The 27,264-nt window shown below is 35.6% G+C and overlaps 1 pseudogene; it reads right to left on the bottom strand.

The window, feature by feature from the left end:
- Positions 1 to 4,302: 4,302 nt before the first annotated feature.
- On the bottom strand, positions 4,303 to 6,613 carry LOC142541715 (uncharacterized; annotated as a pseudogene).
- Positions 6,614 to 27,264: the final 20,651 nt, after the last annotated feature.

Below are 27,264 nucleotides of genomic sequence, written 5' to 3'. Positions count from 1 at the left end.
TCTATGCCATAACACTGTTAATTCTTCTCCTGAACCAATTGATGCAACAGCTAGTTCTGCCTCTTTGTGTGTTTCTCCCAAAAGTACATTCAGATTTGCAGCAACTTTTTCGGCCTTCATAACCACAAGCGCGCCCTTCACAATTTTCATGATCCCGTTCTCGATCCGAGTTTTGCACCCGATATCATCCAATTGCCCCAAGGACAAAAGATTTTTCGTCAGTCCCTTCACATTTCGTACCTCCTGTATAGTGCGAATGGTGCCATCAAACATTTTAATTTTGACAATACCGACCCCAGCGATTTCCAAGACATGATCATTTCCCATGAATACAGATCCTCCTGAGACTGGTTCATAATGATCAAACCATTCTCTCCAAGACGTCATGTGCCACGTCGCTCCTGAATCCATAATCCATGTGTCACAAAATTTGTGTCTGCCTTCTGCAACAGTTGCTGCTTCGCTGAATAATATTTCACCACTGCCTGAAGTATTGGCCACATTTCCTTGAGAGCTTTTATCGATACTCGTACACTCTTTCTTGAAGTGCCATTTACCGCCACATTTAAAGCAGTAAATATTTTTCTTCTTACTTCTCGAGTTTGATCTACCTCGCCTTTGGCTCCCACTGGAGTCACGGTCCATCAATCTTCCTCTTATCATCGGCAAAGCCTCTGCCTGCTTCGAAGTTACCAACCTATCTTCCTTATTCTTGCGCCGGTTTTCTTCTCCGAGAACCGCAGTTAAGACATCGTTGAATCTTAGAAAGCCCATAAGAATATTGTTGGTAATGTTGATGATAAGTTGATCATATGAATCTGGTAGACTTTGAAGTAGAAGCTCCGCACGTTCATTTTCCCCTATTTTATGCCCCATGGAAGTGAGTTGGACAAATAGAGTATTTAGTGTATTGATATGGTCGGTCATCGATGAGGATTCCGCCATCCGAAGAGTATAAAGCTTCTCTTTAGGAAAATCATATTGTGTAGGCACTTGACCTCGTACATCTTTGTCAGAGTATCCCAGATAACTTTGGCTGTTTTTATCTCAGAGATACTTGACAAAACTTCGTCTGCTATAGCCAAGTGTAAATTGGCAACATCATTATCATTCATCTCATTCCACTTTCCATCATCCACAATCTCCACCGGTCTATCTCCAATAGCCGCCAAACAATTCTCCTTTCTTAAAACTGCTTGTATCTTTATTTTCCACAGCATAAAATTGCTTCCGTTGAACTTTGCTATATCGTACCTTCCCGCCATTAGTCTACAACAATTTTAGTAGACTGGACAAAATAATCCCGCCTTAAATAAAAAATCTTTTCTGATGTGGAAGATCAGTCTAGGCTGCAACCACAGAGCATACTCAGAATTTTAAGAAATTTTAAACCAAGGCTCCGATACCACTTGTTGGTCCCACGTGCGGAATTTGAGATAATAAAACCCGAAAATAAAGAATAAACTGGACACCGAGATTTACGTGGAAAACTGTTGGGTGCAATAATTGTCCCTGCTTGGTAGAGCGACCGAACCGTGGTGCAATAATTGTCCCTGCTTGGTAGAGCGACCGAACCGTGGTGCTTGAGCTGCTGTGCGGTTTAAAATATTTGAGTTGCACCATTACTACTAGCTATAGCTTTTGGTAAAGCGGCAAGCGCTCGGTCCTACAATTAGTATCAGAGCCAAGGTCACGGGTTCGATTCCCATTGATTGCAAGGAGTGCAATTATTGGGAGGGAGATTGTTGGGTGCAATAATTGTCCCTGCTTGGTAGAGCGACCGAACCGTGGTGCTTGAGCTGCTGTGCAGTTTAAAAGATTTGAGTTGCACCATTACTACTAGCTATAGTTTTTGGTAAAGCGGCAAGCGCTCGGTTCTACAAAAACCCCTAAAATTATTAGGGTAAAAACCACGGGCAAGATGAAAATAATTCACTATAATATTTTGTGGTGTACAACTCACTCACTGTGTTTCCAAAGAGAACACACACTCTCTTAATACAGGAGAACAAAACACCTCACAAATATTATAGAACTAAGCACTCAAATGCTTATAAGATGAGAGAAAACTCGAAGAAGGGATGATTTCAGAATGAAGGGGGGAATTCTATTTATAGAGCCCCTTGTCCGTGTGAAAACGCGTTTTCTCTTCTGAACTTTCCTAGACAAAAATGACAACCTCACGTTTTTTTTCTTTCACAATTTGCTGCCAGCCTTGTGCATTTAATGCCATGCTCCTGCCGACAAATGTGACGCTGGATAAGAGATAAGCAAGCACCTCCCGAGCTGGGTACCACAATGTAGGTTTTGGATACACCCTTAGAGATCCACAAGGGCTCGCTATTGTCCGCAGCATACCAAGAAATCACACTCCAGCAATGGTTGAAGGAAGGATGATAATTTTTTCCGCGGTTTTGGAGCGGAAAAACGCAAAATATGGCGGGTTTTTGGGGTTTGAACGAAGCAAATCAGATACGAGTATGAAAATGTTATCCTAATTCCCGAATCCGTCTCGATGCCCCCGATAATAATATCATTACTAATAATAATAATTATTTTTTCGTAATAATTAACAAAAAAAATTAAAATGCATAACATTCAAATATCGTCATGATTCAACTCGTCATGTCATGATAATTATGTAGTTTCATCTTTTTTGTTTATTAAAATCATGAATTACAAAAGTTTGTATTGTTTGAGTAATATTAATATTTATATATGTAGTTGGATTATTGTATCAATATTTTTTTAAGTGAATCTGAAGAATTTTTTGTTAATTCAATCGATACTTGAAAATAATGATTTAAATCACTTCACTTCTGGTTAGGGATGATGATGACAAATCTAACATATCTACTTTCATATTCACATTATTTGAAGCGAGGATGAGAACAAAGATAAAGATTTAATATCCACAAAGTCCGGATGAAGTATTAAAATTTTAGCTGTATTCCATGTGAACTTTTATAAAGTTTTAAAAAATCACGTGATATTTAAACTTGACTTTTATAAATTCTACAAAAATTTATATATATTCAATGCTTTTAATGACTCCATGTTGTTCTATTAAATTAAAAAGATAAAGAATAAGATACAAATATAAACTTTCAAAAAAAATGTATTTAATTCAACCTAAAGATTTAGATGGACATTTAATTGAGAAATATCTCAAACTCATATATTCGCTTTCATTTCTATTAAAAATAATATCTATATATACAAACACTAATTAATTCAATTTTATTCTTCAATATGTTTTTCCTTTTCTTTGGACTTTTTAAAAACATATTTTTCTACTTAACAATATCGTAAAATCAAAATTATTAAAATCATTCATTTTATTTTCAAATTTCGATCACAAAGCCTGACAAAATTTAAAATTATATTTATTTAAAAAATTAATAAAAATTTCTTACATAACAAAATAATTATAATATTTTAAGTTGAAAATAATAATTATTTCAAATAACTAAAATTCAGTTTTTTATTATATTATATAACATTTTTAATTATTTTCTATAATTTTAGTTAAATAGAATTATAATTTTAATTATGGCTTAAACTTCATAAGTATGACAGAATAAAAAAATGTATTCAAGAATATATATATGTATGTGTGATTGATACATTAATATATATATTTATAAATTCATGAAAACACGTATATAAATATATTAAAATTTTATGAAGTTATACTAATTGCAATTATTTTAATATATTTATTCTCTATTTTCAAATACAAATAATTATCTTATTCACTTTTTATTAGACATATTGTCAAAAATAAAATTAATATATTTATTCATAAAAAAATTACTTAGAATGAACGAAATTATTTAAGTTTGATTATTATTAATAATGATAATAATCGTTATGTATTTTTTAAAATATTAATAATAATTAAATAAATAAACATGTTGAATTGAGTGAATAATTAAAATTTGATTATAATAAATTTAGTATTGATTTATTTATCATCTTTCATAAATTAGATCAATAAATAAAAAAAATTATATCGATGAATAAAAATATTTTTTAAAAAATGTAAATTTTTCAGGTTCAACAGTTGGTTTTAAATTTTTTTTTTTAAAAAAAACACAATCATAAATTACAAAATTCATAGATTTTATGGAAAAAAAATTACAAATGTCAAAAAAAATTTTGTTAAAATAAATCTAAAAAATTATACGAAAATCTTTAAAAATCTGTGACATCCTAGAAAAGTAGATAGAAATCTATCCACACAAAAGTCTGTTAATTAAAAGAAGTAAAAAAATCTCTGCATATAATAAATACACCTCTTAGTATTTAGGAAATTACTTTTTTACGAGTATGAATCAAAATTTTAAATTTTCTTTAGCCTTTATAAATACCCAATACTGAAAGCAAGTATTTTCATCCTTCTGAAAAGTGACTTCAAACAAGAAAAGTTATCCAACATGTTATATTTACAGCATCCTCAACATTAGTCTTAGTGAAAGTAAAATCTAGCGCATTACCACACCATACTAAGTTCATGGTCTTACAACCAGATTGCTATAAAGGCGAAACCAAATCATATGAGTGACCAACTGCATGGGACAAGGGTCAAGATCTAATCTCTCGTCTGAGCCAATCCAAAGCAGGATATGCAAAATACAGCACCGAGAATGCCGGGAGTGCAAAGAATATCGTGATCACCAGGTATAACATTAGCATGGCGGCACTAGTAGGTAGTGCAAATAGGATTATCACAAGTAAGATAATCAATGGAAGCTTAGTTGTGATGTGGATGAAAAAGTCCAGGGATTTGTGAAAGGATATCTGGGGCCTCATGGGTGGTAGGCTATCGCTGTTGCGGTTGCTGTTGCTGTTGCTGCTGCTGCTAGAACTTGAACGACCAAGTCGATGCATCATCCTATGGGCAAAGCTCAAAGAGTAGTTCCCAATTATTGACGTGCACCTTGGAGACCAAACTTGTTGCACGGTCTCTGCTGATAGAGGAAGGAGACTTTACCCTGTCGCCATTTCTGCTCTCAACCATCCGGAGAAGAAAGAAATTCTTGCTAGGAAATTTTAGACTACCCTTGTAAACCAAACGAAATGTCAACAAATTGCACCAAGGACAAGAAACGAATAGTGGAATCTGGATCTGTTGGGTGGAAAATTTCAGAGCAGCCCATCGAAGACCAAGGACACAATTCTTGCAGATCGTGTGGCCACACCAAAAAACGTAGGGTACATTCTCGACAATGTTGAAAGATTCCCAGCATATGGGGCATTCCAGTCCTTCGTCAGTGCTCACCGTAGAAGCCGTCTCATCATCAGAAAAATTATGACAAGCTCTAACTAACTCAGCGCTGTTTCTCTTGGGTCCAAATCCTGCGATGGAACGTGATAAAGATCTCCACATAATGGCTTTCAAGGAAACCTTCACGTTGTTCTGCTGTTTGAGCTATCGTGGATCAGACTCATCCAGATGATAACTTCCAAGCGACATAATCAGGAACCCGGAAGCTGATCTGTTGAAGTTCATGCATTAATCCATAGAGGCCTTGTCTCCGAAACAAGATGCAACACAAAAGTGCAGGAATAACTAATTTTTTAGCACTTGCAGCTCACGAATTAGTCACACCTTTAGCGGTGCAAACGTGACTTGAGCTACTTGATTCATGAACGGGCAGTATTTCTCTCGATGAGTTCAACATTCTATTAACAATTTCGCAAATTTCCCACACAGAATCATTCCAACTCACTACTGCGAAGGACTGGAATAAATTCTCAGAAACTATAAATGAAATCAACGGGATAGATAACTTAATCTAAAAGGGCATATCTGAACAGCAATCGGTTACATATGCCCGTGAAGAAAGTAGTATTTTAAATTCATCTATTGTTCCAAAGAAATTCAGGAAAGAGATTCAGATTTCTTTAGTCAGCACATCATATCACAATTCTTAGTGGCAGAGGCAACGAATCCAGATGGTGGTCATCCTCCTTAGTATAAAACACATCAAATCCTTGTAATTTTCCTTACACCACCCACCGAACACCCAAACATTTGAGAATTTTCTTTCAAAGATGAATTTACAAATTTCAGATTTACAATGACCGCTAAACAATGCTAAGTTCCAAAATTTACAGCCAAACCAAAGCAATTACAAATATACCCCAATTTCACAACCCTAAAGCACGATCACGAGCCAAATCAACAAATTCAATAATCCAACCATAATTATACATATAAAAAATAAAATTTTAAAAAGTCTGATGGACTGATTGATGATTATCAAAATGCATGACCATGATTAACGTTTTCATTCGGCCACAAAATGCCAGAAAACACAAACCTTTACGCAAAAATCGCAAAAATCCATAAAAACAAACATATAATCACAAAATGCATCCACCAATACATCATGCAACCACAACCAAATCACCCAGAAAAAAAAAAGAAGAAAAAAAACTCTGCGTTCAAACTTACTTAAAAATGGAACTTGCATGAAACGTGAAATTTTCGAGAAACTTACCGGAATGGTGGCAGAAATTTGACGTTTTCACCTGGAATTAAGACGAAAAATAAGATATTAGAAGAGAGAGAAATCGCCACTCTCTCCCTCGCCTCTCTCTGTATGTTATTTAGAGAAAGATAAATCTCTTGAAAATTGATCATACAAATTTTTATTTTGAATGATAATTACATATTTTAATCAAACATGTAGAAGATATTAAATTGGTCATGCTATTTACAATTAAAAAAACATTAATTATATTTCACCTCAATTTTTTATCCTATTATTTGACAAAAAAAACCACCCAAATATTACTTTTTAAACTACTATCAATGGATTATTGCAACTTTAAAATCACACGTAAAACCTAACACAAATTTTTTTTTTTGCGAAATAGTCTCGTGAATCAATTTTATAATAGAGATATTTTATTTTGGTCACACATGAAAAAATATTATTTTTTATGTAAAAAATATTACTTACTATTGTAATATGAACATGATTGGCTCGTGTTACGAATCAAAATATGTGAGATCATATAACTACTAAAAACCTAAAGTTTTAAAAGAACCCCACACATAGCTTTAGCTTCAAAATTTAAAGACACTAATGATATCATAGATCATGCACACAAAAACTATTGATGTGATAAGGTAAAAATGAGTGCAAGATGCCTGGACAATTTCACCGGGTCGGATTATGCAAATGATGAGAGATGAGAGCACAGCGAGATGCGTCCAAACCAGACATTTTTTTTCCTGAGAAAAATATGATATTTACCTGCAAACACGAAGATAATTAACCACGTGCATAGGCGCTGGAGGGATGTCCGACATGGCCACTCGAATGCTAAAGTCAGCAGGTGAATAAAAAGAATTAATATAGCAAGGAGAAATGCTACATTAATGGTGTCTTTTTCGGGAGAGTAAATGGTGGGGGTAGAATATATATGAGACAATGAATGAATCAATATTTAAACAAACCTGATATTTATAGAAAGAAAGTCAATGACGACTTTGTTTTCAGCGCTCTCTTACTAATTATGACAAGATGGTTGATCATACCCTGCTTTCTGACACCAACTTATCTGACACGCCAAACTGTCACTTTCGCCTTGTCAAATTCATGTGATTTTGACAGTGATGATTACCAAGATAAGATATCACATACTTGTGCACTCGAGTGATGTGCTATTATCGAGGTAATCCGGATAGATAACCATCACCAAGGAACTCGTCTAGAAGCCCAGCTTCTGGCAGCCCGAAGAGATGATGTCTCGGCTAGTCACTTGCTCGACTATTATCAAACCGACTCAAAACTTGTCAGGACCTAACCCATAATCCGAGATCATCCAGTACCCCCGACCCGAGCCTCCCTGGGGTATCAGTTATAATCATATGCTTGGATGATGGTGGTAAAACTAATGGAGTTTGTTCATTTTAACATAACACCCAATAATATTCTTATTAAGCAAATGTATATGAGAGCTTTAAAGAGAATGACATATTAGGGATGTTCAATTTTCAGGATAATCGTTCAATATGAGAAATTACATTTATAACAATCACGTATGTTCATATTTAGTAATTACAGAAATGAAAAATTATAATTTTAATCTTATAATTTGGTTTGTTTTTTGTTATAGTCATATAACTTGTCAATATTTGTTTTTCATCCATTAACTTGAATTTTTTTCGCTTTAGTTATATTTTTATCCGAAACCGATAAATCTATAAAATATTATTTATTTGGAACTGATACTCTTATACATGACTTATATAGCAAGAATAAAACAAATAGTATACACATTTAAATCTATTTAAGTAAGTTTTCAAAAAAAAAAATCTATTTAAGTAAAAATAATTTTGAAATGTCGGGTGTTGTTTCACTTTATTTTTATCCTTTGTTTTTGTTTATATTTATTTTGATATGTGTGATGTTAATTTATTCAAGCTACGTGAGCCACGTAAAAGAGAAAAACGATGTCAAATAAACAATATTCGAATGAGTTAGTTTTGAACAAAAAAGACCAAAACAAAAATTAAATTTAAGTTAATGAATAAAAACCAAACTTTGACAAATTAGAACTATATTTTTCATAAAATAACTCCAACTACAGTTCTCACACAATATGTTATAATATAAATTTTTAGAGCTTTAAAAGCCCAAAAACTATAGAAAAAGAACACCCCCACTCATCTTTAGGTTTCGAATTAAGTTCAAAGGGTTAAACACGTGGGGACAACTGCGCAACATGCACCGAAACATGGGCAAAACAATACATGCACAAAGGGAGGGCTTATTATTTCTTCATGAAATCTCCGGCGAGCTTCATTAACCCCGAAGCGCCGCCGCCGCTAGAGGGCTTGTTCATGAAATCTCCAGCCAAATTCATGAAGTCCGCAGATCCTCCTGTTTCTCCTTTGCCAGAAGGCTTGTTCAAGAAACCTTCCGCTTTCTTGATGTTGTTCCCCGCGTCGCTCTCCGTAGAGTGCTTCACAGGTTCAGTGGTGACAGTAGTGGATGCGGCCACTGTAGTGGTCTTCTCTTCTCCGGAACCAGCGACGGTGGTAGTGGTTGTAGCCATGGTGGTGCAGTGTGAAGTGCCGTACTGGCGGAGGTAATCCTCAGCCTGGTCAACGTACTTCCCAACTCCTTTGGTTTCATCCAGCTTCCCGTAAACGTGGTGCATTAGGCACGGAATTTAAATTTTTAGTTTACATATTACTCACTCGGTCTCAAATATATAAATTTGTTTATTTTTTAACGCAAATAAAAAATTCTACAAACAAATTAGCTATATTTACAAAATAGAAGGAGAAGTACTAATTAACGTATATAGTTGACTATATATTTAAAACAAATTGTATGACGAAGCGTTTGTCATTTTATTAAAACCTATAGCTAGTGGTAATTGTGGAATTCAAATCTTTTGAACTGCGTAGCAGCTCAAACACAACGGTTCGATCGCTCTATCAAACAAGGATAATTATTGCACCAATAAAAAAATGTAGTTTATGTATTTGGGATGAAACTAGTTTTCATTTTTGAAATATAAATAAATTATAGAATAGTACAAAATAATCAATGGAGTGCATGTGGATGGATGGGAGGCGGGAAGCGTTGATATATTTTGTGAGCTATTATGGTTATCATCTTAAATGCCAAACGCGCCCTTATATCTTTTATTCCAAACTTTAAACAGTGAGTATTTTCTATTGCTGTCGGCAAGAACAATACATGAGATACTACTTAGGCACGAATATCCGAATTATATATAATATAATATTGGTGGCATAATAAGAACGTATGCTATTAATTATTTATTAAAAAATTGATACATAGATTATTTTTAAATAGGTAGTTTGATATTTTACTTATTGTAAATAGTTTAATTGGTAAATAATTTAATTAAAAAATCGATATTATCATTAAAATTTAGTTAGATTCAAAATTATTTATTTTTTAAAATATTATCTTTATAATAAATGAGTATCATATATTAAACTAGAACTATCGATTATTGCAAATATTTCTCAACACATAAATTATATTATTAAATATAATATATCTTTAAAAACTTTATAAATACAAAACAAATTAGGAAAAAACTTGTGTGACACGATCTCACGGGTCGTATTTTGTGATAAGATCTCTTATTTGGGTTATCCATGAAAAAGTATTACTTCTTATGCTAAGAGTATTACTTTTTATTGTGAATATCAGTAGGGTTGACCCGTCTCACAGATAAAGATTCGTAAGATCGTCTCACAAGAAACCTACTCAACAAATTAATATTATTTTTATCTGTCTATACTAACCTTCTATTATAATTATGTTAATAATGTTACAACTCAATAATAAATAATACAAACATAAAAAAAATTAATATATTAAAAAAATATGATTAATTAAATAGTATATCTCTTCTGAGACGGTCTCACGGATATTTGTTCGTGAGATGAGTCAATTTTGTTCATATTTACAAAAAAATATTGACATAAAAAATATTATTTTTTTTATTGATAACCCAAATAGATGACTCATCTCACAAAATTGATCCATGAGATCGTTTCACAACGATTTTTGTGTTAAATAAATATATGTCATTATAGCTATGATCAGACACTTTTTCGAACGGTTTTAACAAGCCTAATCATTATTTTACTGATACTGGTTGTCAAGGATTCTGAAAAAAGTTTGACATGAAGATTATAAATCATGAAACGATAAATTTTTGGAACGAAAACTGTCCGCGTGTGGTGGCCAGATAATCAATACGACGACGCGTGAAAAATCTCATGTATTGTCCCGATTCGCATGATTCCGGTGACCAAAAGTTTTTACATTTGATTTATACTTTTTTGATAAGTTCCATGGTTTTAAAACTTGAACTTTAATTTAAAATAAATAAAGATATATTAATTTTATTATCTCTTTGTTAATATATCAAAATATTTTAGTTGTATATGTTTTTTATTTATTGATCAATTGTGATTTTATTAATAATATAATCATAATAATTGTCTCTGCTTGTTAGAGCGATCGAACCGTGATAGCTTGAGCTGGTGTGCGGTTTAAAAGATTTGAGTTGCATCATTATTACTAGCTATAGATTTTGGTAAAGCGGTAAGCACTCGGTCTTACAATTGGTATCAGAGCCAAGGTCACGAGTTCGATTCTCATTGATTGTAAGGAGTGCAATTATTGGGAGGAAAATTGTTGGGTGCAATAATTGTCTCTGCTTGATTGAGCGATCGAATCGTGATGCTTGAGCTGCTATGCGGTTTAAAAGATTTGAGTTGTACCATTACTAATAGTTATAGCTTTTGGTAAAGCGGTAAGTATTCGGTCCTACAGTATATTAAATATATTACATTTGACTATCAATTGATATATATTTGTAATTAATAATTTATCATTTTAAACAAATATTATGAAACCTATTTATTATTATATAATTTTTAAATAAATATAAATTTATAAATGAATTTAATAGTAGTGGTGGATTTAAAAACAATTTAGTTTTAAGAATAAAATTGATTTTTTATTTGAATCGTGTATCAATTGAGTCATTTACAATAATTTATGTATCAATTTATTAATTTATCAATGGTTCATATACCAAAATGTTTTTTACTCCTTACTAATTTTTCGGCCGTAAATTTTCGAATTTTTTTTATTTATAACATCAATTATTTGACCAACACATTTAATCTCATTCTAAGAATTGTTATAATAAAAAAATAAAGTTTAAACCCATATGCAAGAATATATTCTTTGTATTAAAACTAATTATATTATAGTAAAATATTTGTTGGGATATTAAGTTTGAAATAAAATAACTAGCATGTATTAGAATCTGATGTTATGAGAGAAATAAAACTCATATTTTTTTACAAAATTAAAAAATCATAAATATATTAACAAAATTACTCTTATCCAAACGTTCCCAAATATCGTTTACTTATGCTACCACTCATAACACGTTAGTTTGTTGTTATAATTTGAGAAGTCAAACTCCACTGTTTTTAAATGCAACAAAAAACTTAACAACTTTTTTCTATAAATATGTAGATTCAATGTAGCTTATCTGACGCTAAAGTTTTAAATTTGAGACGAGATCTCGAGTTCGAGACTCAATTGTAACAATCTCTCCAACGGTCGAGTTCTTGAAGCCGACTAAGAAAATGACTGAGGTAATTATTGTCCAAAGGAAAGGAGGTCGGATTGTCGGTAGGTCAGGATGAAGGGATGGAGCTGGGGATTTAATGATTGAAGTTTAAGGAGTTTGTAATTTCGGTGAAAGTTGAGCTCGCAGTATGGATTGTCAAGTAATAATTAGACATATCTAGTAACACTGTGAGACATCCTTGAGATCCTTGAACAAACTGATGTGAGAGATGGCCGAAGCGAGGGTATGCCGAGGTGGTTGTAAGCTGAAGTAGGGGAAGGTAAACTTCTGGGCTCAAGTCCCGAGTTCGAGCAAAGAGGTCTGCTGGTCGTGATAATGCTACTAGACCCCCAAAAAGGAGAACTATGCCCAAATATGGGTTCTTCTCTAGGATAATAGATAAGAGCTTTACCCGAATAATGACACGATCTAGTTTGCAATCATGAGCATGTCAGATTGCGCACGAATGAGCTAGAATTGACTTGATGAATCCAGTGGTGGGACGTGAATTCCGGGCTGAGGTCATCATTATCTATATCTTAATATTACTCAGGTTTATGCATCATTCATGCAGTTCATATCGTATTATGTGTGTACTTATATATTATGAGTTTTTTCTATTTTCGATGTCGAAAAAACTCTTCCGTCGTACCATCCACGAGTTTGTGATTTGATTGTGTAGAAGTTGCTGCAAGAATTCCCATTGGATGAGCACAGATGTCAGAGCTCAGTTGTTATTGGGATATGATTTTGAGAGCTCGTTCATTTCACCTCGGATCATGATGCGAAGAGACGAAAGCTTACTAATTTTATTAATCTCTAATATTGATAATCTTATTCGTCATTATTATAAAAAAAATTAAAATGTTTAACATCTTATTATTATTAGTTTATTTCATATGATTTTTTAATATTATTAGGTTTTTCATTTAAATAAATTAAAAAATTTAAAAAATAACATTTTGTAATAAATAAAAAAAAGGAATATTTTTTGTGGCTAGTCTTATCAATTACCACTTTACACGGGAGGCCACTTTGAGAAACCATGGTTTGGGACAATAAAAAATATACGAGTCATTTTAAATTTAATTAAAAAAAAGATTTTGACTTATTTAAATCGAAAAAAGGGAATTGACTGCTGTTAATTAGGTGAGTTAATTTATTAGGTCATTAATTAGTTAATTAGATTTTACTTTTTTAAAAAATATTTTTTTAATTGATATATCCCTCCTCGATTTGAGTTTTCATTTATTTCCGCTATTTTTGTGTTCTTCACAACAAAATAATCAAAAATCATTTGAAAATTTGAAGATTTGTAGAGAAGTAAGTATATACTCGAATGCTATGTATTGCTAGATTTGTTTTAGTTTAGTTCTGATTGTTTTTTTTTAGAATTTTTGTGAGTGGAGTTAGTGTGAGTATTTACAGTCGAGGAACGTATTTATTGTGTGGTCGAGAAGGTGGATGGAGTGTGATTCGAGTATGATTGTATGTGCTAGGTCTGGATAGTGGAGTGTGAGTAGAGAATGTTAGTTCTGGCTATTGTGGTCGAGGTGCCTCGACCCACTGTGGGTCGAGGTGCAGCTGTGGGTCGAGGTGTGCACCTGTGAGTAGAGGTGTGCATGTGCACACCTCGACCCACATAATAAGTCTATATAATAGCTTATTTATAATATATCATATTTTTTTAAATACATACCATTGTCTATAATATAATAATCATATCTATGTTTTTTTGGTTATGCCACCTGTGATCAAGAGAAGATGTGGAAGGAAAAAACAAAACAGATTTCTATCTGTAGGAAAATTTAGTAGAAGATAAGATTGAATGATATGTAATTTGTTTGAATTTAAAGACAATCGATTTGATTTTATTAATATGTAATGTGTTTGTGGTGAATTTTTAATTTTGGTTTGGGTCGAGTGGACAAGATTGTAATGTGTGTAGTAGATTTTTAAATTTGGGTCGCGCGGGTGGTAAGTTGTTTCAATTTTGGGACGAGTGGGTCAAGTGATAATGTTAGAGGTTTGGTTTAGGGTTTTGTTTAGGGTTTGGGTCGAGTTTAGGTCGAGATGGGTCGAGTGGGTAGGAAATTTTTGATATTTTTGAGTTTTGATCATTTTATAATATAGAATTCACTTTATATATAATTAGAATGTAAATATATATAAAAAATTTATTTGTGTAAACATTAGTTATATGTTATAATTTAAGTATGTTAGTTAAAAAATTCATAACAAGTAGAAGAATGTATCTCTTATTCTAACAATGTGAGTTGAATTTATACTCGACTAAAAATCTTAACAAATTTTATAATTCCACTAAAATTCATAACAATTTTTATAATAATAGAACTAAAAAAATTCATAACAAATTTCATTACATATTCACTTAAATGAATGTATATCGAAGCATATGAAATTAATGTTTATTGTATATAAACATTAACAAATTTTATAATTCTACTAAAATTATTAACAAATTTTATAATAATAGAACTAAAAAAATTCATAACAAATTTCATTACATATTCACTTTAATGAATGTATATCGAAGCATATGAAATTAATGTTTATTGTATATAAACATTAAAAAATTTTATAATTCTACTAAAATTATTAACAAATTTTATAATAATAGAACTAAAAAAATTCATGCACCAAATATTCTATCTCTTTCTCATTTAAAAATGATACAATCTTCTTACAGATTTCAACATATCTTGATCCTAAAGTTAACTTGCATTCAAAAATTTGATTCTTTCCAAGTTTAGAAAGAAATTAAACCTGTAAAAAAAACAAAACAAACAAAAAGATTATTAGTTATATAAATTTAAAACAAAACAAAGATTATTAATTATAAAAAATTAAAATTAATGGATCGTGCACAACCCATCGTGAAGAGGTCGTGAATTCACGACCCTGGGTCGTGAAGCAGTCGATCTGGGGCAAGTGTTCGGGTCCCATGCCGAAATATCACAAGTGCCCCCTCGTCCCGGGCCATTCCAAAAATGGAAAGTTCGACACAATTGGGTCCGAACCAACTGATGTTGATGACGTGAAGCACTTGTCTTCACGACCCACCACACGACCCATGGGTCGTGAAGACTTGTGCTTCACGACTCAGGGTCGTGAAGCCGTAGGTCGTGAAAGTCGTGCTTCATTAACCTTGGCTTCACGACCTAGGGTGAAGTTCTTCATCCTGGGTCGTGAACACTGATGAGATACAATAAATTTCATATCTCAAAATAAATTTTTTAACAATACGTGGTTTTTTTATTGGATTTGTTGCATATCAATAACTTGTAGACTCGTGGTTAATTGTTAGCCAAAAAATGAAATGATAGAAGGTTGAGAAGAAAAAAATTTATTGTGAAGATAAAAAATGAAATGAGATCTAGGGTTGAGTCGGGAAAAATGGAAAAATTGAGTCAAGTAAGTTTTTTATTTAATTAAATTATAAATTTTATTATATATAAAATTAAAATACACTAATAAAAAAATTAGTTTTTAAACAAATTTTAAATAAAGAATAAAAAATTCATTTTTTTTTTTTTTTTTTGATCTTCGGGATGGGGACACCAATTACAAAGTGTCTAATTTACTTTCCACTCTCCTGCCCAGGCTCATTCCTAGCCTATCTTCCCCCATGATCTTTTGCAGCTTTATCGGAGGGTCCTCAATAATACTCCAACCTCTATCATACTCAAGGGCTGCCGATGCCAGGAAATCAGCTGCTCTATTTTGTTCTCTATATATATGGTGTACTCTGACCTCCCATTCCTTGGCGAGTAAGTTCTGGCTTTTGGAAACTAAATTGATCGCGGACGAGGATGGTGTCCCTTCGCCATGGAGCCACTTCACTACTATCTTTGAATCGATTACTAGCACTATCTTTTTTTGTCCTGACTGCCATGTTAGGTGTAGTCCTTTCCACACAGCCCATAGTTCTGCTTCCTCACTTGTACAGCTGCCGATGTTGATGATGAAGCCTCTAATCCATTCTCCAAATTCATTTCTCAGGAGACCTCCTCCGCCTACCTTTTGACCCTGAAGTTTAACACAACCATCCACATTTAAGACGCACCATTTATTTGGCGGAGGAATCCACTTGATCAGCTGATCTTCATAAACATTCATGTTATTTGACAGCACCCTGCTTGTGGAATAGACATTCCTAATATCCCAATATTGTACCTTAATCCACCGAATCTTCATTCCAATGTCGATCGTCTTTCCTTTAAACACGAAGTCGTTTCTCCATTTCCAAATCCACCAAATCGCAATTGCGAACATATTTTTTCAGTCTGCTACACCATCTTTATGCCCATCTTTCGATATATTTCTCCTTATCCAATCATCGAAGTTCATTCCTATCTCAGCCTGGTACTTGCGTGGGGACCTCAACATGCACCATATGCCTCTAACTTCATTGCATTTGCGGAACATATGGTCCACATCCTCAATGTCCTCTAGTCATAAGGCGCAGCGACTGTCCGTCGTAAAGCCTCTCTCAGCTCTTACCTTGTTGCTCATAATCTTCTTATGAGCCACTAGCCATATAAATGCACAAATGCGGTTTGGCAATTGAAGTTTCCAAATGTCATTCCAAATGTGCTCCGTCCCTTGATTGGTTGAGTTGTTTATCATGTCATAAGCCGATTTAACTGTAAAGTGGTCATTACTGGTACCCCCCAACAGTAGCTATCCTCGACACTATCATCCTCCAATAAAGTGTATGCTGCTAATTTATTCTTAGTTTCCAGAAGCAGGATTCCCTCTAAATCTTTCCAGTTCCATCCTTCTCCTGGTATCCAATATTCCTTGACTTTTCTCATTTCTTCCTCTGTTGTAATAGTTCTGATCAACTCATTCTTCAAAGGTTCCTCCATAAGCCACCTATCCCTCCAGAAAAGATTATAATTTCCACTTCTAGCTACCCCTCTTATCCCTTTCTCCAACACTGTTGCAAACTTGGATATACACTGCCAAGCGTTTGAGGCGCCTTGTTTTGCTTTGATTCTATTTGAACTATCAGCCCCGCTCATATATTTTCCTTGCAATACTTTCTTCCAAAGGCTTCCTTTTTCCTCCATTAATCTCCAGCCCAGTTTCAATATGAATGCTGAACTCATTTTAGTGAGGTTTCTCACCCCCAATCCTCCGATGTTCTTTGGTTTAGTCACTGTCTCCCATTTTACCAGGTGACTTTTCTTTCTCCAAGTTTTCCGCCCCATAAGAATCCTCTGATCATTCTCTCCATTTCCGAGCATATGCCTTTCGGCAATAAGCATGTTTGCATTGTAAATACTGGAATAGCATTTATAACTGATTGTATTAACACTTGCCGCCCTGCTAGACTTAGATGTTTTGTTTTCCAGCCCTCCAGTCGATCTTTCACTCTATCAAGAACTTGTTTAAAGAGGCTTCCATTAGCTCTGTCGTGTATGGAGGGTACCCCCAGGTACCTTCCAAGATCATTTGTTAATGGGATTCCCGATATAGAGGACAGGTTTTGTGCAGTTGCATTATCCACATTATTTGAGACGAAAATTTGAGATTTCTGTGGATTGATTCGTTGTCCCGATCCTGAACAGAATTTATTCAAGCATTCCAGAATGACTTTTAGTTGTTCTGTTGCCGCCTCTGCAAATAGAACCATATCGTCTGCAAAGAATAGATGTGAAAGCGCTGGTCCATTTCTGGATAGCCGAATAGGCTTCCAAATACCATTATCCACTGCTTGGCAAATAATATGGCTATATCTTTCAATGCACATAACAAAAATGTATGGGGATATGGGGTCTCCTTGTCTAATACCTCTTTTAGGGTTAAACCAATCCAGTTGTTCCCCATTCAAAGCAATTGAGAGTCTGCTTGTTTTAATGCAACTCATAATATTTCGAGTCCACTCTTGGTTGAGGCCAATGTCAAGAAGGGTTTCACGGATAAACTCCCAAGAGAGTCTGTCATATGCCTTCTCTAAATCAATTTTTATGACCATATACCCTTTGTTCCCCTTCTTTTTTCGCATCGAATGTAATATCTCTTGGTAGATCAGAATATTGTCAGTTATTTGTCTCCCTGGGACAAAGCTACTTTGGAAGGGGCTGATGATATCAGGCATAATTCCTTTAAGCCTATTTGTCATGGTCTTAGTAAGGATTTTATAGCTCACATTGCATAAGCTAATTGGTCGAAATTGCGTTATCCTCTCTGGATTCTGGACCTTAGGGATTAGCGTTAATATTGTATCATTCACTCCTTGAGGAATACAGCCTGTCTGAAAGAATCTGAGTGCAAATTCACCTATTGAAGCACCCACTACATACCACATTTTCTGGAAAAAAACCAGCATGTAGTCCATCGGGGCCTGGAGCTTTAAACGGGGCCATATCAAAGAGGGATTTTTTGATTTCTTCAATTGAAAAATGACAGTGCACATTCCTGAGTTTTGATTCGTCTACCTTTGGAAAGAGGCCTTGAGGCATTGATGACGGATTGTCACTTTCGCTGGATTGGAACAGGGAGGTGAAATAATTGTGTGCTAGCCTCCTAATTTCCTCTGTCTTGGTTAACCATTGTCCGTTAGCATCTTTGAGGGCATCAACCTTGTTTCTGCTGCGTCGAACAATGGTGGATGCATGATAAAACTTTGTGTTTTTGTCTCCTGAAGTTATCCACTCCTCCCTCGACTTTTGGTACCACAAGAGTCCTTCTTGTTCTAGCACCTTGTCAAGATCTTTTTTAAGTTTATTTTCCAGCTTCTTCAGGCCATGTCTGGGTTGTTTATCCATGCTTCGTTGGATGCCTTCAATTCTAGCTATTAGCCTCCTTTTATTTTTCTGGATGTTTCCGAATGTTGTTATGTACCAGTTTGACAGGATGCTTGCCATCTTTAAAATATTATCTTCCATGTTTTGCCTATTATCCCATCTGCTTTGATTACCTTTGGAAACTCCTTATGAGTGAGCCATGCTGCTTGAAATCGAAATATCCTACTAGATGCTGATTTATTCTTGTCACTCAAATTTAATAGCAACGGGGCATGATCGGACTGAATGATTGGTAGATGCATAATGTGAGAATCCGGGAACATATCCTTCCATTCCAAGTTACACAAACCTCTGTCTAGTCGAGCACTCTTATGCGTATCAGCACTCTGACCCCTGGTCCAAGTGAATTTAGATCCCTTGAAGCCCATATCTATCATGGCTTGGTTGAAGATCCAATCTGTGAATTATGCGCTTCTATGGTGGGCCGACTTCCTTTGGGGTTCTGTTTCATCGTCTGAGATAACAGAGTTATAATCTCCAATGGAGCACCAAGGACCTTCGATGTTCAGATTGTCTAAGCTGAGGTCATGCCACAATTTCTTCCTAAGTGTTGCATTGGGGCTGCCGTAAACAATAGATAAAAGCCACGGAGCTTGGTGTCCAACCTTCACCCGAACTAGGACGAATTGTGGGTGTGTATGGACTATCTCCAGTTTCATATCGTCTTGCCAGAAAACCCAAATTCCACCACTGAATCCCGTAGCTTCAACCCTAAGCCAATTCTCGAAGCCCATCTTCTTACAAATTTCATCTGCTTGGTAACCCGAAACTCGGGGTTCAATTAGGCCTAAGATTCTAGGATTGAATCTTCTTTTCATATCCTTGATGACTCTGTTAGTAGCTTTTGAAGCTGCGCCTTGACAGTTCCAAATCAATAGATTCATAAAAGAGAAGGTTGTAAATAAACACCTAAAAGTGGTGTAGGCGCCCCTCATACTGTAGAACCCGTAAATCAGTAGACGTATAAGCCATGCATAATTCTAGATTTTTAAATTTAATTGACTTCATTGCATGATTATTTTAAATGCATTTGTTTGAAGTTAATTATTTCATTATTTCAGTTCAGTAGATTGATTTTTAGCATTTCAGTATTTTCAGTGAGGCCGGACCGGAGTTGGAGTTTTGAGATAGAATTTAAGATTTGAGAAATATTTCCAGAAGTTAATTTAGCTAGCAAGTAAGTTCATTTAAGTTAAAAAGAAGTTTAAGGAATTATTTAAGTTAGTTGAGGATTTTAATTTAATTATTGGAGGTGATTAAGAAATGAACTCATTTAAATTATTAAATTAAGGGGTTAGCTCACTAAATTATTTAAAGGATTAGTAAGGCTTTCAAGGATTATTAGTTGACTAGATAATCAACATTTCCCTTTATTTTATCATGCATTTTTCGGCCACCCTTAGTGCTAGAAGATTCATTTTCCAACTCACCAACTTTGACCAATTCTTTGCATGTAATTAGTAGGATAATTCTAGGATTTTTGGGAGCACAATTTAATTAAATAAATGGACATATCCTAGTCTAGAATCAAGCTAAATTTCGGCCACCACCTCCTAGAAGCATCCACCAACTCATTTGATATCAATTCAAAATTCAAATTCAAAAGGGGAGTGGACTTGGTCTTGATATGATCCTATTTTTGTGCACCCTTCTCCTCACCTTCATAACCATCACTCCCCCCTCCACCTCCACCGAAAATAAGACCCCTTTTCAGTAGAAAAAACGTGGATAGCAGCTAGGGAGAAAGGGAGAAAAATCGAGAGCCAAGAAAGGTAGAGAAGCAAGCCACTCCGTCTCCTCCGCGCCGTCTCGTCTCTTCTTTTCGTTTTCTTTCGAAACGAAACCAGGCATGTCTAGATTTCTTTCAAACCTCAATCAAGTCATATTATCATTTATTTTTCAGTACATGATCATGTTTTAGCAAGCAAAAACCGAGATACATGTCAAAATATTTTTGGAACACACATGCAGAATTTTCGACTTCCCTTGACAAGCTTCACGTTTTTCTGAGTTTTGATGGTTTCAGGTATTGGATCGACTCCAGGCTCCCAAGGCGGCTTGTATACATGTAGTAGGATGCATTAGGACCATGTTGGTCCATTCAAACCAGCCCCATACTTGCTGGAAAACCGAAATGACAGCAAGTTCCCCATAAGTGCAAAAATGTGGTTCGAAAATTTCAGTTTTGTGTCAAGGGTTGTGGATCTGATCTTGGCTGCCCCAAGGGCCTTTAGCCATGGTTGGATCACTTCCCTAGCATGTCTAAGACGTGACTAAGTCGCCCTTTTGGTGGCTTGGTCCATGGCTCATCGGTTTTTAAATAATCAACAAGAACAGCCCCTTTCTCCATTCGGCCCTTCCATTTTTCAGCATATGGTTCGTTTCTTTTGTGGCTTGGTGTGGATCTTGGTTGGCCTATGGCCCTTAGCCACGGTTCATATCATGCTCCTAGATGTCTAGATCGTTCCATGGTCAATCAAATGGCCACTGGAACGACGCAAGACATCGATCATAGCATAAACACTACACACGCATGCACGTTGCTCTCGGTTGGACCCTTCGGTTAAGATTTGGTGTGATGCGGATTGTGGCTGGCCTAGGGCCCTTAGCCATGGTTCAAATCATTCCTTGGGATGTTGGTAAGAGTCTCTGGTCGGTGGTTCACGCCCCTAATGGCCGATAGTCTCGAAACCAATGCAAGTCTTGTAGTGCGCAGCTGCTGTATTTTTTTGACAGCAAGTATGCTGCTGTTCAGAAGCGTCGTTTGAGTTCTTGGTTGGCTTTTAGCCCATGGCCTTGGACTGGACAGTGCCTCATTGAGTTAGGAAGGTCATGTTTTTGACCGTTCGTCATTTGGATCATTTTTGAGGTCGTACGAGAATTTACGGTGCAATGTGCCAAATTGACTCTCGAAAGAGCGTTTCGTGTTTTGGCCTCCATTTCACCTAGATTTCGACCCTATCATTTTAGGAACATTATTTTATGATTTTTCAGCGTACTTTAATCATGACTATACGTCGGTTCAGTGTCGGTTCAGGTTGGCTCGGAGTCATGATTAAATGCGAAGTTATTAGGCGTCATAGTCGCATCTTTTGAACGTAAATTGCATAGTTGGTCAAGTTTAAGCTATTGCATATTTTTCATGGCACAGTTAGGTTGCAGCGAGCCTGGGAACGATCCAATCCAATCCAGTTGGTAAAATTACGGGACATTTTCATTATGCCAGTTAATTATTTTACGTGCATTAAATAGAAAATGATTATTTTGAGATTTATGCGATATGGCTTGTGGTTCATTCACTATGTGGGAGTGTTATTTTATACGGTCGCCAGTGACCGATCAGTTCAGTATGGTACCACCCGGTCGCCAGTGACCGGCCAGCTCAGTTCAGTTTCAGCCTCCCCGGTAGCCAGTTACCGATCAGTTCAGCTTAGTACAGTGGCCACAGGCGTAAAACATAATCTCAACAGAAAATTTTATCAGTTATTTCAGTATAGGCTCCAAGGAGCAAATATTTTTACAGTGATTTTCCAGTTCAGTTATGCACGTATTATAATTGCTCAGTACAGATTATTTTCAGTATGCCTCAGGACAGGATATTTTATCACATGCATATTTTAAATTCAGATTTTTACTCGTTACCTGCGATTTATGCATGCTGAGTCTTTAGGCTCACTAGACTTGATTGTTGTAGGTACTGATGAGGCCAGGGCCGAGGGCGGGGACCAGTGAGCCAGCTTGGGTCGGCAGTAGTGGCACCCGAGGACCTCAGAGCAGCAGTTGTTATTTTCTTCGCAAACAATTTTTATCAGTTGTTGGATATTTTTAAATCGTTGTTGTTGGCAAAACTTTGATTTTCTTCCGCTGCAATATTTTGAAATATTGAACTTGATTCACCAATGATTTTATGAATGAGGCCATTTAAGTTCTTTTAAAAAGAAAATTTTTTAATTTTCCGCAAATTTCCAAGCAAGTAGTTACAGGGCCTTTTTCACATACAGTCGCGATCCATTCGATTTTCATTGGGCAGGGAGATCACCCCAAGGTGTCTCCTTGACCACTTCATCTTCCACATTCATGGGTTTTTCCTCCATTTGCACATCCTCTCCTTTGTTATGTCTAGGTGGGTCTTGATGATGCTCGTCCTCTACTCTAGTATCGAACATACTATAGTTATTCATTGCATCCTCTGTTATTGTGTTTTTTATAACCATGCGTTCTATAATTTTTCCACCTTGTGAACCTCGAATAATCACATGTTCCTCTGCTGCCGCCGCTTGTTTAGATTTAAATTTTTCATTATTCCTTTCTCTGTTCTCGTCCCTTACTTGTGTCTGATTCTTCCCTTCCTTCTGGTGGGATCTTTCATAGCTAGTGTTTTCCAGCTCCTTGTAGTTAATCTGGACATTGGGCCTTCTACCTCTGCCATCTAATGTTTTATGCTTGTTTGGGCCTTCGAGAGTGTTATCAAGCCCATCCATGTTGAGATTCAAATTAGCGTCATCTTCAACAATCAGAGATTCGTATCTAGATTTATTCTTTTGGAATTGATTTCCTCCCAAATCTGCCCCTTCCTTCCTACCTTCGTTGTTTCCAAATTTGTCGTAAATCTTATTCTTGCCCTTCTCAATCTTGCGATTATTTCGTGTTACCATCATCCATGGCCCAAATTTTGCCGTTGTTTCCGCTGGATGAGGATCCTTTCCATTTTGGTTTTCACGAGAGTCGTTTCCTTCCTTCTCCGGTGGTAGACCATGGCTTCCGGCAGCCTGTAAGTGCGGACATTGCTCTTTGTGGTGGCCATGTGTTCCACAGTGAAAACAAATCAGGTGCAGACCCTCATATTCGATCCGAATGACTCGTCTCCGTATTTTAAATTTTGCCAGGAGTGGCTTTGTTATATCCACTTCTACGCATAACCGTGCAAACTTACCCCTTGAAATTAAGCTCGTTGGTTGCCTGGTCCACTTTGATCGGTCTACCAATGTTGCTTCCAACTTTCATAAGAAAATCTTGGTCGTAATATTCGATTGGAAGACAGGGGAAGCGGACCCAAGCAAGTAGTTTCTCTGTGTTGTCGGCAAGAGGGTTGAAATTGGGAGTCCATTCCTTGGTGATCAGATAGTGATCCATAATCATCCATGGGCCTTCGTACTTAGCATATTCGTAATCCTCAAACGAAGCAAATTTGACGATGTAGTAGTCGTTCTCAATCGCTACCATCTCAATTGTAGCCTTTGGTCTCCATAGTGCTTTGATACACCGGAACAAATAGTTGTATCCGATTGTTCTTCCTAGAACCTTTACTAATAGGGTCTGGCGCCATGGCCTACGTAGTCTCACCTTTTCCTCCCTCGACAGTTTTATCAGCGGGCAGCCTTCCTCCACAGTCTGTTCTCCCCCGTCCTCATCTTCATCGTCCGAGATGAAACCTTCCTCCTCCAAAAATATGCATGTGTCCCCCCGGATGTCCTTCCCCATAAGGGTATCCTTGAATGAGTGTCGGACTCTGGATGCATCGTTCAAAGGATTTCCTTGGGTCCCCAGTTGGATGTTTGGCATACAATTGCCCATTATCACTTCCTCTACCATTCCGTGAAATTGGTTATCTGTTGATTGCTTAGATTTCTTCTTGCTTCGTTCAAGAATGTCCGCCTCTTCTTGAGAGAGAAAAGGTGAAGAAGCCATCCACTCCCTTTTTTTTAATAGACTCTTCCGTGACTCCCGTTTTCCTCGTTTTCCCCCATGGTTTCCTCTCTGCTCGCGTCTTCTTATCTGAAGCCAACTCCTCCGACCAAATCCACGGCCCCCTTTTAAGCCTTATCAAGAAAAATTCTTGCCATTCGTTTCTTGCAGGAGAAAACTTGAGCAGCAGCCAATTTCCATTGTCAATTCCCAAGAGTTAGTACACTCTCCATCCCTCGTTCAAATCATGGTTCCAAAGCCTGTGATTGCTCTTGCAGCATCCCCTTGCTATCGTTTTATGTCCCGGTTCAGGTGGTTGCCTTGATTCTCATCGTGGCATTTTTATGCACCTCGTCAAGAAAAGTTCTTGCCATTCGTTTCTTGCAGGAGAGAAGTATAATTCTTGTGTTGAAAGAAATTGAAATTTGGAGGGGGCGATTGTCTATCTGAATCGAATTCAGTTGTTCAGTTTGTTTGAAATTTGGTCAGGGAAAGATGTAGGGGGATGTTTTGAATAGAATGTGCAATTTCTCTGAAGATAGAAAATTTTCAACTCTAAAAAAAGAAACATTAAATCTCCCCTCACTAAATTTCGATCGAGGTTCTAATACAACAATAGAAATTGCACATTTTGTCCTCAGTTGCCTTCCATTGATTTTTTTATCTCGCGACAACGGTAAATATTCTCAATTCAGTCCCATTCCAAAGTAGCTAGCTACATGAGGTGCATGTTGCTTATGAATTTGCACCATCTTTTGTTTATTTCAGAGGAAAATCAGAAAAAGTATGCTGAAAACGAGGCAAGATTCAAAGAATCTCCTCTCCTCAAAAATTTACTGGAACAGACGAAATTAAACCAAGAAAACTAGAAAAGTAAGTTTTCTTCATCTCCTCGCTGAAGCAAAAGGCTGCAATGGAATAAAACATAGCAGTTCTTGTAGTGACATTTGTAAATTAGGTGAAGTAACTGGTTGTGCTAGATCAGAACAAACATGCAAACCTTCATTATAATTGATGATGCACCCGGGATAGCCCGGGCTGTCCCCAGGTCATAGATGACTCGAGACGACTGATGATATCTCGTAAGAACCCGGATCATAGATGATCCGGGATACTGAATGGATGGCCCAGATCAGGGTAAATTTACAGGAGGGGTTCATCAGATGCCGGACAAGTAGATGCTCGGGACGTCTTCTCCCCGGGATATTGGAGTCCGGGTTCTCATGAAAGTTCCCGGGGATTTTGTACCCAGGATATCTCGATGTGAGCACCTCACTCAAGTGTACTAGTAGGATAGGATATGGGCGGCTGTCCCATCTCTGACACCGATCCAAGTGGTTGACAAAATCTAACAGGAAGGATATGACTAGTTTATAACTTGACATGACAGGATATAACGTATGATCAACCGCCACTCTATAATTAGTAGGTAGCACAAAGAACGAGACCATCATTACTTCTCCTACTATAAATATTAGGTTCTCTCTTTGTATTTAATTCATTAACATATTGAATACACTAGCACTTATTACTCAGCCTTTCATCCACACCAATATCACAACCATCACTTTGTTACATTAGTCCATTTGTTGAATCATTCACTGACTTAAGCATCGGAGTGGTCACGTCGGATACCCTTCCGGTTCAGATATTCACTATGCTCCTATTTCTCTCATCATCTTGATAGCAGATCCGGTGGAGCACCTGACCCGGCTCATTTATTTAACCCTGATCGCATCAATAATATTGCATGCATCTGAATGATACCATTCAATGAACAAATTTTAAAAAGAGTTTGACCTGTATTTACTGTGATTGTTGGTATTGATTCACTTAGAATTGCTATTTTCTCATTCATGTGAAATTTTTGGTATTCAATATCATGTGAATCTGAAATCACTCTGATGTATATATATTAAAATATACTAGCCGAATTAACCAGTAGAACCGAATATATTTCGAAATTTGATTTTAATTTTAAAAAATATCAATTTGATTTCTATTTTTTATTTTGAAAATCAGATACAATAAAATTACAATAGTATTATGAAATTTCAAACATCTAAAAATCTGTCGATGATGATCATTATAATCTCCAACAACATTAGAATAATATAATAACACGCATAAGATTATAATCATGATAAATTTATGTCAACCAAAAAGAAGAATTCTCAAGCTTTGTTCAATTTTTTTTGTAAACCTGCAAGATTAAAAAAAAAATGACAAAAGTTAACACCGCTAACGAGAAAAACAATGAACGAAAGAAGACGATAAATGTGAGTTGAGTATTAAAAAAAATACCTTCAGAAAAATGAAAGAAAATGAGAAATCAAGGGAGAAATATATAGTTGGAAAATGAGAGAAAGAAGAGGAAGATGGTTCAAAACAAAATTTGTAAGGAAATACATGCATTAATTAATGGGTGCAGGCTTTAAGAAAAGTTGTAATCAATTAAAAAAAAAAACGGAAGTAAATTTTTAACATTTAATTAAAAAAAACCCATAATTCGTGAACATATTAGTTATAATATATGATTAAAAAAATAACTGCAATATGAATAATAACAAGGAAGGAA

The sequence above is a fragment of the Primulina tabacum genome, chromosome 4 (genome assembly GCF_025594145.1).
Source record: "Primulina tabacum isolate GXHZ01 chromosome 4, ASM2559414v2, whole genome shotgun sequence".
NCBI classification, from domain to species: Eukaryota; Viridiplantae; Streptophyta; class Magnoliopsida; order Lamiales; family Gesneriaceae; genus Primulina; species Primulina tabacum.
This window is presented reverse-complemented; position numbering and strand designations above follow the sequence as displayed.